Source organism: Podarcis tiliguerta (genome assembly GCF_965153285.1).
Source record: "Podarcis tiliguerta genome assembly, chromosome: 6".
Lineage (NCBI taxonomy): Eukaryota > Metazoa > Chordata > Lepidosauria > Squamata > Lacertidae > Podarcis > Podarcis tiliguerta.
The window spans coordinates 69,422,169-69,436,696 of record NC_139539.1 but is presented as its reverse complement, the minus strand read 5'-3'; the positions used below and the strand labels follow the sequence as shown (position 1 = coordinate 69,436,696).

The following is a 14,528-nucleotide window of genomic DNA, read 5'->3' as shown; positions in this document are numbered from 1 at the left end:
CATTCTGGAACCATATATGAAACCTTTGGATGTAGCATAGATGTGATCCACGAGATTCATTAAAATGTAGATGCAGCAACATTGGGCCCCTGAAAACAAATCCTCTAAATGTGCAAATTGATTATGTCCACAATTTTGTAAGTATGATCACCCCCCCCCGACCCCTTGGGATGGAGGCCTCCGGATTCCAGAGAGCAATCTTTCCTAAAGCATTTGCTAAATGCACAAATCCACTGCAACAGGAGAATGTAATGCAATTGTATATGACTCATAAATATAATTTAGTTTGGAAATGTCATATAATAATCCCACATAAGGTCTTATTCATCACAAGGCTTCTGCTGTCAAAGCCATGATGGTACTTAGATTATGCTACACATTATTTACACAGAATGGAGTCAGAAGGCGCATTCCATACATGATTCAGAAAGAAAAACAGCCCTTTAAAAGGGGAGGTGTGTCTCTTTCTATATATGTTCAATCTAGAATTGAAGAAAGAAAGAAATGAGGATAAAACTGGGCAAGACAGATTCAGATTGAATTAGAAGTATGCATGGATGAAGGCCGGCTGTTAGACGACTATTTTAAATCCATTCTTGTCCTGTTTATTGGAGGTTTGTCTTTTTATTTTATTTTTAATGGTATTTGCTCAGGGCAATTTTAAATAAATTAAATGAATATGGGTACACGGGTGGGGTTTTTTTGTCTCATGGAAAATCAGTGGGTGCAAAAGTCTGCCCCCCCCCACCTCTTTTTACAATTTTTATCGTAAAGGCCAGTGGTTGCTGCAAATTAATATTTATCTATTTTATGGTTCTTAGCTGTTTGGCTTGTCTCTGGTTGTCTAACAATATCCAAGTGACCTGCTCGCTCCTAGCAGCCTGGGATTAAAGACTGCTCTTTGGGTTGGGAGCTAAGTAGACGCAAAATAAAGTCCAAGTACCAACAGACATGCTGTTGATGATTCAAAAAGCAAGGGGAAATGAGGTAAGGATGAAGACTTGAGATGGCTTGGCAGTGTAGGAAAGAAAAGGACGAGAGGTCTATTTCACTTGCACTCATTGAAAACTTTGTGGGATCCTTAATGCTTGGTGAAATTAGGGATGGGTGGATCAGTCTGCATATAAATCTGTTCTATATTGTTTCTTTGTTAGCTTGCAACGCTTTAAAAAAAGAAAAATCTGTCCAGAAAGTCATATTTAAATATGCATTTCTAACCTAAGTTTTCCACAAAATGCACATTTCTAAATGGATTTTCCTTCAAAAGATGCATTAAAAACACACTCACACAGCTTTTTGAAGCCACAAGCAGCAGCCAAAATTTGAAGATGTTCAAAATCCAAAGGATGACAATATCCCAATCTCAATGTTCGTTCGAGAAGGGCAGATCAAGTGATTTCATAATAGCAATAATTTGCACCATTTTTGAAAGGGCTCTAGGGTTACATTTCCAAGCCAGATTGTATGGAAGGAGATATTTCCCAAGGTAGGCTGGATGTGCTTGGTAAGGTAGGTGTTTGTGGTGATCCCTTTTTTACAGATGAGAAACTGAACCTCTTGATTGCCCAGAGAATTCAAGGAAGAGCAGGAAATGTGATCCAGATGTCCCAAGACTAACACTATTTGCCCACCAAACTAGCTCTCACAAATAGGTACCTGCAAGGTGCCCATGCTGTGGAAACGTAATGCTTTAAAGGAAAGCAAAAAAAGAGGTCTGGTTAAACATGAAATAATGTTTGGCTTGTCTTCCTTTGTCAGGCCTAAGTTGATCTATTCCAGGACTTGGTTTTCAGGAAGAATTAGACTGATGCACCTCAGAAGCTCAGTATCAGGGCATTATGGTCATGGACCATGGCCTTGCTCTGTCAGTAGGCAGCTTGAGGTGGCTGCCTCAGGTGGCACATGCAGAAGAGGAATGGCGCGGCAGTGTGGTGGGGAAGAACTGTGTGTGCCCTGTGGTCCCTAAATTGGCGAGCTGCCCTCAAGTGTGGTGGAGGACACTGGAACTGTCACCAGTGGCAAAGTGAGGTTTGCCACCTTATCCATCTTCTATATATAAATAAATAAATAAATAAATAAATAAATAAATAAATAATTTATATATACCCTGCCCTCCCCGTTCAGAGCTGGGCTCAGGGAGGCTAACACCAGTAAAATTAGAATAATTAAAAAAACCAATTTAAAATATAATTTAAAATGCAGCCTCATTTTAATAGTAGCCCATAGATCAAAACCATAAGGGGAGGGAAACATAAGGGTCAGACTGAGTCCAAACCAAAGGCCAGGTGGAACAGCTCTGTGTTGCGGGCCCTGTGGAAAGATGTCAAGTCCCGCAGGGCCCTAGTCTCCACCAACAGAGCGTTCCAACAAGTCAGGGCCAGTACTGAAAAGGCCCTAACACTAGTTGAGACCAATCTAACCACCTTGCAACTTGGGACCTCCAAGGCGTTGTCATTTGTGGACCTTAAGGTCCTCCGCGGGGCGTACCAGGAGAGCCAGTCCCATAGGTACATGGGTCCTAGGCCCCATAGGGCTTTAAAGGTCAAAACCTTTAAAGGTCAAAACAAGAAGCAGGGGTGCCATCTTGCCCTTCATGGCAGGCAGCAAAAAGTCTCTTGGGCCCACTCACAGGAACCCACTGTGGCGTTCGTATGGAGCCCCCAGGCGTCTCATGGACTATTGACCCGTACACCACTAATCCGCTGCCACCAACCAGGTCATCCCTGGTAAAATCACTCAGTCTCAGTCAGGTTCTCAATTAATAAAGAAGAGTGTTTATTTCAGACACAAACAAACTTTTAGGGCATTCCAAATGTTGTTGCTTTTTACTTTCCTCTCTCTATCTCAGGGACGCAGGTGGCACTGTGGGTTAAACCACAGAGCCTAGGACTTGCCGATCAGAAGGTCGGTGGTTCGAATCCCCATGACGGAGTGAGCTCGGTCCCTGCTCCTGCCAACCTTGCAGTTCAAAAGCACATCAAAGTGCAAGTAGATAAATAGGTACCGCTCCGGCGGAAAGGTAAACGGCGTTTCCGTGTGCTGCTGTGGTTTGCCAGAAGTGGCTTAGTCATGCTGGCCACATGACCCGGAAGCTCCCTCGGCCAATAAAGCGAGATGAGTGCCGCAACCCCAGAGTCGGTCACGACTGGACCTAATGATCAGGGGTCCCTTTACCTTTACCTATCTCTTCTACTTCCCCACACTCAAGAACCCACTGCCCTAACTGTCTCTCTATTACCAACTGCCTGCCAACTGCTTCTCCAACTGCCTTTCCCAACTAGCCAACCCACTAAAACCAACCAACTACCCACGAACAACTCCCCATGAATTCCTTTTATAGTCCCACTGACTCCACCCCCCGGGTCCTGACTGGGCAACCTGTTTAACTATCTCACCTCCAGCACTGTCTCATATGTTAATCATCACACCCACTGTCTCCCTGGTGTCACTGCATCTATCTGTGCTCACCTTGTATGGAAAACAAGGAAGCTTATCCAACTCTGTTGCTCTGCTAGCACAGCAGACTGCTGCGAAAGAACTTTCCCATCTCTTCCTCTCTCCTGAAGCCCTCCATGCACCCTCAAAATCAACTCCAGACAGGGAAGATTTTGAGGGTATGCAGGGAGAGGAGAGGAAGGGGAAGTCTCACTGTGTAAACAGAGCACAGCACATGCAGCATTGGATACGACCCAAGGTTGCTGTGTTCCTGTATGTGTCTGATTGGTTGACTCCAGTGGGGCTTAGAAGATTGCTTAGTTGAGTGGGGCTTAGAAGATTGCTTAGTTGAGTGTCTCCACTGAATCCCACTCCAAAAGGGGGAAAGAGTAATTTCATGGGGCATTCTAGAGATAATTTGCTGATGACTGCAAGGCCAGATTAAGTACGCAAGGCCACCCACGGAGAGATTTCCTTTAAAGATGACAATATAATTCCCCTTTTTCTTGCAAAGTTTGAGATGAATTCCAAGAAAAATAAGGAGTGTAGGAACAAGGAGCTATTGAAACAGTATATTATGCTTCTGTGAAGAGTTTTTATGTTGAAATGTCTTCTTTTGATATTTTATTGAGCTTTACTTCTTGTGTCTCTGTTTTCTCAAGAGCAGAATGCTTGCATTAAGTCACAGATCCTGGGCGTAAAAAGAGCTATGGCAGCATTATTCGGCAAATGATGTCCATGAATAAACATTTGACAAAGACTTCTGCCAAGGCTAAAACCACTGGAAGACAGAAGTGCGCGTGTTATCTCGAGAGTCTCAGATCTTCAAAGAACATCTGGCTGTAAGAGAGCCACAACTGTTTCAACCCATCCTGAGCCTGTAGGAGAGGATGAAGTGTACATTCAGCTCATGAGGTAAACACAAAACATACCCTTGTAGATTATATTGTTGTATGGACATAGCAATTAGTTCACTGCATCCAACAAAGGAAGAGCTAAAATTAGACCATTAGCCACAGTGGTACCAAACCCTGGTGAACTCAGTGGGGCTTAAACAAATTAGTTATGTTCCTGGCCACAGTAAATTATTCTCCTAAGCCTTTGTCTGAGGACAATGAGACCTTTTTCCCATATTCAATGTTAAAAATATCCTTCTTTATTTGCTTTCAGAGTTCATGCTTAGGAGCATGCATTCAGTCTACAGCAGTCGAGTGAGGAACGTAGGCACACATAAGCCCTTTCCCCATAAGTGTGGGTGGGCTTCTCTTCAGATCTTTGCCCATTCAGCTTGGAGGTCAGAGGGAGGCTTCTATATGTATTTAGCTGATTGTACATGGAAGCCTCTCTATGACTGGGCTCTTGATCTTAGGGATGGGCGATATTGTCCATTTCAGTTTCTCTTTCCAATCTTGAGTTCATCTCTCCACATTCCCATATCAGCTGGCTTAAAAGAAAAAAATCCTCATGGAAATTGATCAGCAGTTGCATTTTCGTGTGCAATTTTTGCAGTGCAATGTTCACGCCGAAAACCCAGAAGGAAATGCTCTGGTTTTTGAACTTTTTCCGGAATCCAAACATCCAACGCGACTTCCGCTTGAGTGTAGGAACCTTCTGCAACCAACCGGAAGTCACACCTTGGTTGTCGAATATTTCAGAAGCCAAATGGGCTTCTAGAATGGATTACGTTCGACAACCAAGGCTTGACTGTATGTTATTTCCACTAATATATGCATTAGTGCATCCCCTAACAGGCACATTTCAACACATTACTTGGCTCAGGGGCTGCATGGTGAAATTGGGAGAAATGCACATTTCAAAGGATGACTGGGTTTCAGCTCATGTGTACAAAGCTTACCGAAGCCACGCCCACTCACAGCAACTGGATTGGCCCAGGATTCAAATGTTCAGATGGTGGGAAAGTCCGCCAATCAGAGCGGCCGGCCAGGGAATTCCCAGCCGATGGCTGCCTAGCCCCAGCATTGCTCCGGGGGGATCCGAGCTTGCCATGACGAGGCTGCAATAGCCACTGACCCCGTGACTGGGAAAGCAGCCATTGTGTAACAGTGCAATCGTATGTATGTTTCTGGAGAAGCAAGGCCCATTGAGCTGAATGCGACTGGCTCCTAGGTTAGTGAGTAAATGTAGGGTTGCAGCTTCAGACTTTCATCTGCTGCTGAAACAAAAGTGCCCTTCTAAAGTAACTAGATAAAAAATCTCGGATTGATATGCTTCACTTTTTCCATCCCTACTAGTGTCTGGGTTTTGCTTCTCTTTCTTTCTACACATTTTTCTTTTTTACTAACAAAACACCCATTATTATTATTATTATTATTACAAACATCCAAGGACAACACTGTCCCTAAGTCAGGCATAGGCAAACTCGGCCCTCCAGATGTTTTGAGACTACAATTCCCATCATCTCTAACCACTGGTTCTGTTAGCTAGGGATGATGGGAGTTGTAGTCCCAAAACATCTGGATGGCTGAGTTTGCCTATGCCTGCCCTAAGTATTTGGCTGTGACTCCTGAAGACCTTCTCCCGACCTTGCAGACCCTTTTTCTCCTGGCCTGTGAGGGCAGGACCATGACTGACTCCAGCTACAAAAGCTGCTGAACAGACCCTTCGGTTGGGATATTGTTTAGGGTGTTTTGTTGGTCGGGGGTTGCTGCTGTGATTGATATTATAATATTGTATCTTTATTTTAGATATGATTATGATTTATGTGGAAACCGTTTGATTTGGCTGTGTATTTTTTGATACATTATTTATTGTTTATTGCTACTTTTGTTGTGTTGTAATTATGTCTTTTTTATGTTGTAAGCCACTTGGAGCATGGTTTGAACTATGGACAGGTGGCATACAAATAAAATTATGTATGTATGTACTTTTCCATGTATAAGACAAGTTTTATTTTTACTCTAATGTTAAAAATTGGGGGCGTCTTATACACAGATAGTGCATATGCGGGGCGGGCGTTTGGTTGCAGCTACGAGCAGCAGCTTGTCAGCGGCGATTGGGTGGGGGATTAGTGGCTGTTGGGTGCTTGTTTTCTTCTGCGACACGTGTGATTGGCAGCACCAGGTGAGTGATTTTCAGGGCATTCCTCTCTAAAAAAAAGCTCAACAAATCTGGGCAATCTTCCCCACAAAAAGTTCAACAACTTTGGCACCCCCCCATTTTCTTAATTTGGAGTTCCCAAAAGTAGGGGCAGCTTATACATGGGGGTGCCTTATACACAAAAAAACACAGTATGTATGTATGTAAGTATGTATGTACTGTGCTTTACTATTTCCCCTCCACTCCAAAACTGGGTACTCTGAAAGGCTATTACACTGGTACCTCTGGTCACAAACTTAATTCGTTCCGGAGGTCCATTCTTAACCTGAAACCGTTCTTAACCTGAGGTACCACTTTAGCTAATGGGGCCTCTGCACGATTTCTGTTCTCATCCTGACGTAAAGTTCTTAACCTGAGGTACTACTTCCGGATTAGCGGAGTCTATAACCCGAAGTGTTTGTAACCCGAGGTACCACTGTATTTAGTGAATAGTCGATGCAGAAGAAGGTGGACTCAGAAGGACTGGGAGGAGGTGAATGAAAACTCAATCTGGGCATCTTCTCCCAACACACCTAATGCTTCTACAGTGGAAGAGTGCAGTCACCTGCCAATATAGGAAGGGAGGGAGGGGGTACCAAGTTGCATCCATATCTCCAGACTTCCAGTTGGGATGAGTTTGAAATTAGACTTACACAATCCAAAAAGGAATCCAGGAAAAGAGACTGGGAAACCATCAGAAAATAAATTAAAGCCAAGTTGTTGTAATGAAATTCTACCAAAAAAAAGTTGTAGTTCACACACAGAATATATTTATCTGTATGATTTCCATTTTTTCCCCTTGTGTGTTTAAATTGTGCAAGCCAAGCTGAGGCTTTTACTGAAGAGAGGGGTGGGGGAGTCATTCTGGTTGGTTCACAGTAGCTAACACACACATTTGAAACAATCGGGGAACCAAAAGACGGAAAATTTGTGCTTCTCTATATTTTGTGAGGCGTTTCTCCAACCAAAAAGTGTATACAAAAATGAGGGACACAATACCATATAGGGTTGGGGAGGGGGAATTGCCACATGCAGGAAAGAATAATGATTACAGACTAAGTACCTCACTTGAAACTTTATAGATTACTTAATATATTAACACGAATGGAAACCATAAGATTGTAGCGGTGTATAAGGGATTATTATCTTGAAGGGAATGTAACTGAAATTATTAAGATTTTGGAAAGCAGAAAATAATAATAAAAAAGAGGGAGCCATCAAATCTAGCTGTGAGGAGGCTACTTTAGCTATAATTTGGTATATTAATAATTGGTCTTTAATAATTGTATTAATTGGATAAAATTGGCATTGTTACAATGAGACTGTTACTGGAATGATATTGGAAAGTCAATAAAACTATTTATATTTAAAAAGGGTATACGAAAATGTTTCCTTTAGAATAATGTATGCATACATGAGTGAAAATAACATAAGAATGCATGATATATGGGGAAATTGGTGGCAAAAAAATGTAAATTAGGCAAAAGTGCATACAAAAATGTGTGAGTTAGGAGAAATGTCACTAAAATGCTGATGAATTTTCATGAGACCTTTTTTTAAAACTCACGCACATAAACTGATCCTGACATGTGGTGAGCTAAAGACTGGTAATCAGAACTGAAGCAAAACTAAAATTGAGATTTGTCCATTCCAAACTGAAGGGCAAAGAAGTACCGATAAGTAAACAATCCACCAAATGGCTTGTTTCTCCTTGGTATTTAATTCTCTGTCGTCTATTGTGGCACAGCTTTTATAATACTGAAATATCAGAGCCCCAATAGGAACGCAACATCACAAAGCCTTTGAGACTAGTTAAAATTCTGTTACATCTTTTGATAAAGTCAGGATATCCAAGCTTAGAGAGCACACTTAACATATCATGCAAATACCTGGACTTGCATATTGATATAAGCCTTAAAAGCAATGATAATTGCTCTGCTTTGCAGTGACAAATTGTAGTACAATTAGGGCCCAATCCACCTGAATGAAACACTTTTAGGTACCATCTATTTCAGCGAGAGGGATGTAAACACACACTTAACTTCAACACTTAAATCAACAAGAAGTGCTGAACTTTGGCTGCATGGTGCCCTCATTGGCTAGCCAAACTTCAACCTAAATTGCTTTCTAACCTCCAAGTACCTTGTCTTTGCTACTTATCATCAGCCAGATCATACTTGGGCTACAAACTTTGACATTCTGAAATAATTTTATTACTTTTACAATTTGGTAAGCATTAAAGTTCGAGCACAGCATGCCTGTTTCTACTTAGGAATATTTTTATCTCTCCTTTAACCAGAACTTTTCAACCTTTCTGTGATCTCTTTATAATTCCCTTTGGAATACATAATTGTGCTCGATCAATTTGTTAAAGGCTTTTGAAGTGTTAAAAAAGCTGTATTAAAATTATTTTCTTTCAGGTTTTATGTTAATGAATATAAGGTGCTATTCAAAGCAAAGTCAGTGTGTCAAGGGAACTTTAACTAAAGTTATTCATACATAAACTAAAAAAGGAAACATCTTTAGTGAAGGAAAATACATTTAATGAGTAAGTGCAGCACACAATTCCTCCTTTCAAAAATGTCAGTTCATATTGAACCTCCATTCTAGATATCTTACAATTACTTTGTCAACAGAAGGTAGAGTCGTGATGGATGATGCATTGGTTCTTGAAACCAAACTTTCTGGGAGTTACTTAGGCTGAAACTAAGTGCTTTTACATTCCAGTCTTATTGATGATAGTGGTTTTATATTTATCACCCTGTCATTTCAGTTGACTGTATCAGCCTCTTCAGTGCAGCAATATGGACACTAATGGAGGTGTGTCCTTAGTTTTCTAAAGGGTCACAGATTCATTCCACTAACACGTTCACAGCACAGTTATAAGCACTGGGGAAAACACGCTTCCCCCCTCCCCCCCCCATCTTAAACAGCAGTTTAAAGTTAATAAGGCATATTAGGAAGGAAAGATGCACAAAAACCCTTTCTTACTACTCCTTTCAGGAGCACAAAATGGAAATTGAATAGTGACATCAATGGCTACCTCCAGAATTGGCAGCAATGTGCTTCTGAATTCCAATTGTTGGGCAGTGACAGCAATTGCTTGTGGGCTTCCTAATGTCATGTGGTTGCCCTCTGTGAGGAAGAAGATGCTACACTTGACAGGCCTTTGTCTGATAAAGAAGGGCTGATCTTATGTATTCATGTTCTTATGCCTCTTCTTGCTCCAATGTATACCACTAAATGTACTGTTCAGCATACCCTTCCAACATTTCTCTGGTGAAAATAGGGACATCCTATCCAGTAGTAGTAGTAGTAGTAGTACTAGTAGTACAGTGGTACCTCAGGTTAAGTACTTAATTCATTCCGGAGGTCCGTACTTAACCTGAAACTGTTCTTAACCTGAAGCACTATTTCTGGGTTAGCGGAGTCTGTAACCTGAAGCATATGTAACCTGAAGCATATGTAACCTGAAGCGTATGTACCCTGAGGTACCACTGTAGTAGTAATTTTTATTATATTATACCTGGCCCATCTGACTGGGTTGCCCCAGCCGCTCTGGATGACTTCCAACGTATATAAAAACATAATAAAACATTAAACATTTTTTTTTTTAAAGTTCCCTATACAGGGCTGTCTTCAAATGTCTTCTAAAGGTTGCAAAGTTACCTATCTCCTTGGCTTGAGGGTCACATAACCCATACGCTCCAACATTTCTCCGATGAAAATAGGGACATCCTAAGGAAAAGCAGGACCAAATCAGAAACCAGGATGGCTTCTGTAAATCCGGGACTGTCCCTGGAAAATAGGGACACTTGGAGGGTCTATTTCAGGCCTTCAAGTGGTCTCTGGGCTGGATCCAGGCCTACTCATGTTTAAAGGAGGTCCACTTACTTCCCGTTGATTTTGGTAGGTCTCCTCTAAGCGACTAAATCTGGATCAAACCCATAGATCGGCTCTAAGCTGGAGGCTTGTTAATCCAACTCATTGTGCTCTGGAAAAGCATATAGAACAGTCTAAGGAGAACAGTACACAGGTTGAGGCTAGACCACATGTTTAAATGCGTCTGTATTTAAAACTGAAGAACCAAAGATCCTTCTAGGAAGCTAGTGTGTCAGGTTGGTCTAGAACCTTTCTCCCTGTATGCTTTCATAGGATCAAAGGAAGATGCCTTATACTGAGTCAGACCTTTGACCTCCCTAGCTCAGTATTATCTCCATGGATTGGCAGTGCCCCTCCAGGCTCTTTGGAGAAGGGATCTTTCTTAGTCCTAAGGTAAAGGTAAAGGGACCCCTGATCATTAGGTCCAGTTGTGACCGACTCTGGGGTTGCGGTGCTCATCTCGCTTTATTGGTCGAGGGAGCTGGCGTACAGCTTCAGGGTCATGTGGCCAGCATGACTAAGCCGCTTCTGGTGAACCAGAGCAGCGCACGGAAACGCCGTTTACCTTCCCGCTGGAGTGGTACCTATTTATCTACTTGCACTTTGATGTGCTTTCGAACTGCTAGGTTGGCAGGAGCAGGGACCGAGCAACAGGAGCTCACCCCATCGCAGAGATTCGAACTGCCAACCTTCTGATCAACAAGTCCTAGGCTCTGTGGTTTAACCCACAGCACCACCTGCGCCCTACCTCCATACAAAACAGATGCTTTGTCACTGAGCTACAGCCCTTCCCACAGACAGAGATTTGGATCACCCCGCACAGATATTTGATTCTCCTACTCACATTGTGAAATAGCACAAGCCATACACGAAAGATGCATGAGTTGAGTTTAAAAACAAAGAAACCCTGAAAATGGCTGTTGGGAGATGGCAATTTCAGCAAAGAAATCGTGGCGGGGGCAGGAGAAGGAACAAGCTGCTTACTTATTTCTGCTCCTCTCCTTTGCCTGCTCCAAAGTGTCCACCTCTAGTTGTTTTTCTCCCAATAGGGGGAAGGATACTTCTCCCTATTTCCCACACCTCACCCCGTGAATCACGTCTCCCACATTTTGACTGGGAAAATAGCAAGAGAGGGTTGAGTATCCCTTCTCTTTGATGTGCTTCCTTTTCTGATCGTAGTCTTTGATGCTGCCTTTTAGCTTCGAAAGAAGACAGTTTGTGGATATCTTGTCCATTATTTTACCTGATTCACAGGTTGTTGCAGGGACACACAATTGCTGGCAATCTTGTTTTAGCCAATTCCTAAGAGGGGACTGTTGTTTTTGTCCATGGAGTTTTCTTGGCAGGGATACTGGAGTGGCTTGCCGGTTCCTCCTCCAGGTGGATCACGTTTGGTCCAAACTCTCCACTATGACCTGTCCATCTTGGGTGCCCTGCTTGGCATAGTTCATAGCTTCTCTGAGTTATTCAAGCCCCTTTGCCACGGCAAGGCAGTGATCCATGAATCAGCCCTGAGTGCTCACTGGAAGGACAGATCCTGAAGCTGAGACTCTAATACTCTAACACCTCACGAGAAGAGAAGACTCCCTGGAAAAGACCCTGATGTTGAGAAAGATGGAGGGCACAAGGAGAAGGGGACGACAGAGGACGAGATAGTTGGATAGTGTTCTTGAAGCTACCAGCATGAGTTTGACCAAACTGCGGGAGGCAGTGGGAGACAGAAGTGCCTGGCATGCTCTGGTCCATGGGGTCACGAAGAGTTGGACATGACTAAACAACTGAACAACAACAACAACAAGAGGGGACTTGTCTCTTAGCAGCAGACCAATCTGCAATTAGCTATTTTCAAATCCCCTTTGCAAAATAATGTGTTCAACTGGTGTGAGGAAGGGTTCCAGGTGGGTTGTAACCTGTATGTGTGTGTGTGTTTTCTAAAACTCGCATTTGCCACAAAGTTTTTTCTGGACCAAGTTGAGTAATACATTCCTTTCCCATGCTACCTGACGAAGACTTCTGTGAAGGCTTCAAAGCCTGCCTGAGAAGGCTTCAAAGCTCCTGGGATTTGGGCCAGCAAATGCCATCGCTTTCCCCCTTTCCCGTCTCACCCTCTGGGGCCATTGTGGCAGCGACTGTCTCTGGCCTCCCTCTGGCAGCGCTGCCTGTCTCTGCAGCCAAATGCGCTCCTTTCATCTTTCAGTAATATAATGGCACTGTTTTGCAACCTGCCCTGTAAATAGGTGGAATTCTACCAGGACCTTGGCTAGCCCAGGATCAGATTGCAACACTTATTTATAAGAAATTCTGTCAAGAATCAATAATAGTCTTGGGTCTCAAGTTCCTTCTTTAATAATACTTTGATATGATTTGTCACAAGCTAGCCCAGAGTCTCCACCAGATTTTATTACTTAGCTTGCAGCACAGTGTCTCATCTTTGAGTCATGAGATCAGCCATGGGGAGACCTTTAAAAAGCTATATTCTTTACTCTTTGGTTATTACAGAAAGTCTATATTACTCAATAATATCTTTTATAAGGTGTGCTGTCACATCTTCACATAGATGTTTAACCTCGATGTAGATATAGTGAATGCCCGGGGGCCATCCGAGTGACACGGACATTGTCTTTCATGATTGGATGCCAGATGTATCAACAATAATAATAACAACAACAACAAAAGTTAGGCCTTATTTTCGCAGCTTGGTATTTCTGACTGGGATTTCATACCAACTGTCAACAGCAACTAAGATTTTATTTAGAGTGCAAGGGTGTAACATTTTTATTACTTGGAAATATGTCAGGCTTCTCTACAAGTAATTTAGACTCATTTCCACTGCAATACTGCTTCCTTAGGTTGCTAGTGTATATCTCAATAAACAGAATTCTCCTTCGCCACTAGCATACTTTGGCTCCCCATATATATAAGAGCTCACTCCAGATCTATAATTCAAGTAGTTACGGCGGATGCCAGGACTGGCTCCAGGTTTGGTTTTCAGCGTTGTAGGCTGGAGATTGTTGACTTAAGGTACAATAATTCAGTTTTCGACTTAAGCTTCATGTGCCTTTGGAAAATATATAGATACATATAATTAGGGTTGTCTCAGCCTCGTTCGTTCAAGCGTTCCAAACCTTTTTCTTAAGCGAGAACTGAATTCTTTATAAATGCAGTGATTGCTTCTAGTACAATTAAAAGAATCATGATTTAGGTAATTTCTTACATATTCAACATGAAGCAAATTACTGGAATACCACCTTGATTCCCTCCCCTTTTCTAATTTTGCCTTTATCCACCTTGTGCCCCCTTCATAGGAACTGCTCACCTCTGTTCTCTCCCCTTCATCTCTCTGCCCCGACCATCAGAGATGATAGAAGAATCAGAGGAAAGCACAGCGTTTGTCCAAGGAGTTTTGTGCTGTGCTCAATGTTCAGGCACTATCTGTATATAGGAAGGTTTTAGAATCCACGCGCAATCCCTGGAAACATGTAAGTTGGCATTATCCTAGAACACACTCACACTTATGCACATATTGTCTATTTCATCTTCACAGCTCAAAGGCTCTGTGATATTTTGAGGCAGGATAAGAGATACTCCACCTCTGGAAAAAACTGGTTGCCCTCACCAACACCCCTTCTAAACACCACATCCCTGATTTATCTCCTTGCAACAGCCACAGGAGGCAACCCCACCCACCTAACTTATGGGAAACATCATAGCAAGCGGACTCTGGTAAATAATGTCCTGTTTCCTGAAAGGAAGAATCTGCACACAGAGGCTTGTAGGGAAAGAGTACCTATGGCCACCCTGATGCCTGCCAGATTTTTTGATCTACAACTCCCATCAACCCCAGCATGATGTGACCGAGTTACCTGATAGGAGTTGTAGTTCAAAACGTCTGGGGAGTACCAGATTAGTGAAGGCTGTATTATGGAAAATCTCTAGATGGGGAAAAAGCAGATGAGAGAGGAAGATGCTACCTGCATAAAAAATAAGCCATGTACCATTTATCTCTGGATATAGTGGAAACTCATTTGAAGGTCCTGCTTCATAGAGGCAAAGGTTGCCCACTGCCTTCCAGGCTCTCTCTAAAATCCAAAGCCTGGACATGTTGGAGGGGCAGA

The 14,528-nt window shown here is 42.6% G+C and overlaps 1 long non-coding RNA gene across 1 annotated transcript; it reads left to right on the top strand.

Moving 5' to 3' along the window:
• The first annotated feature begins 3,175 nt into the window (after positions 1-3,175).
• Positions 3,176-14,071, top strand: LOC310679635. Its single transcript, XR_014512426.1, has 3 exons — positions 3,176-3,755; positions 4,103-4,350; positions 13,958-14,071. It is a non-coding gene; the product is annotated as an uncharacterized lncRNA (long non-coding RNA).
• Positions 14,072-14,528: the final 457 nt, after the last annotated feature.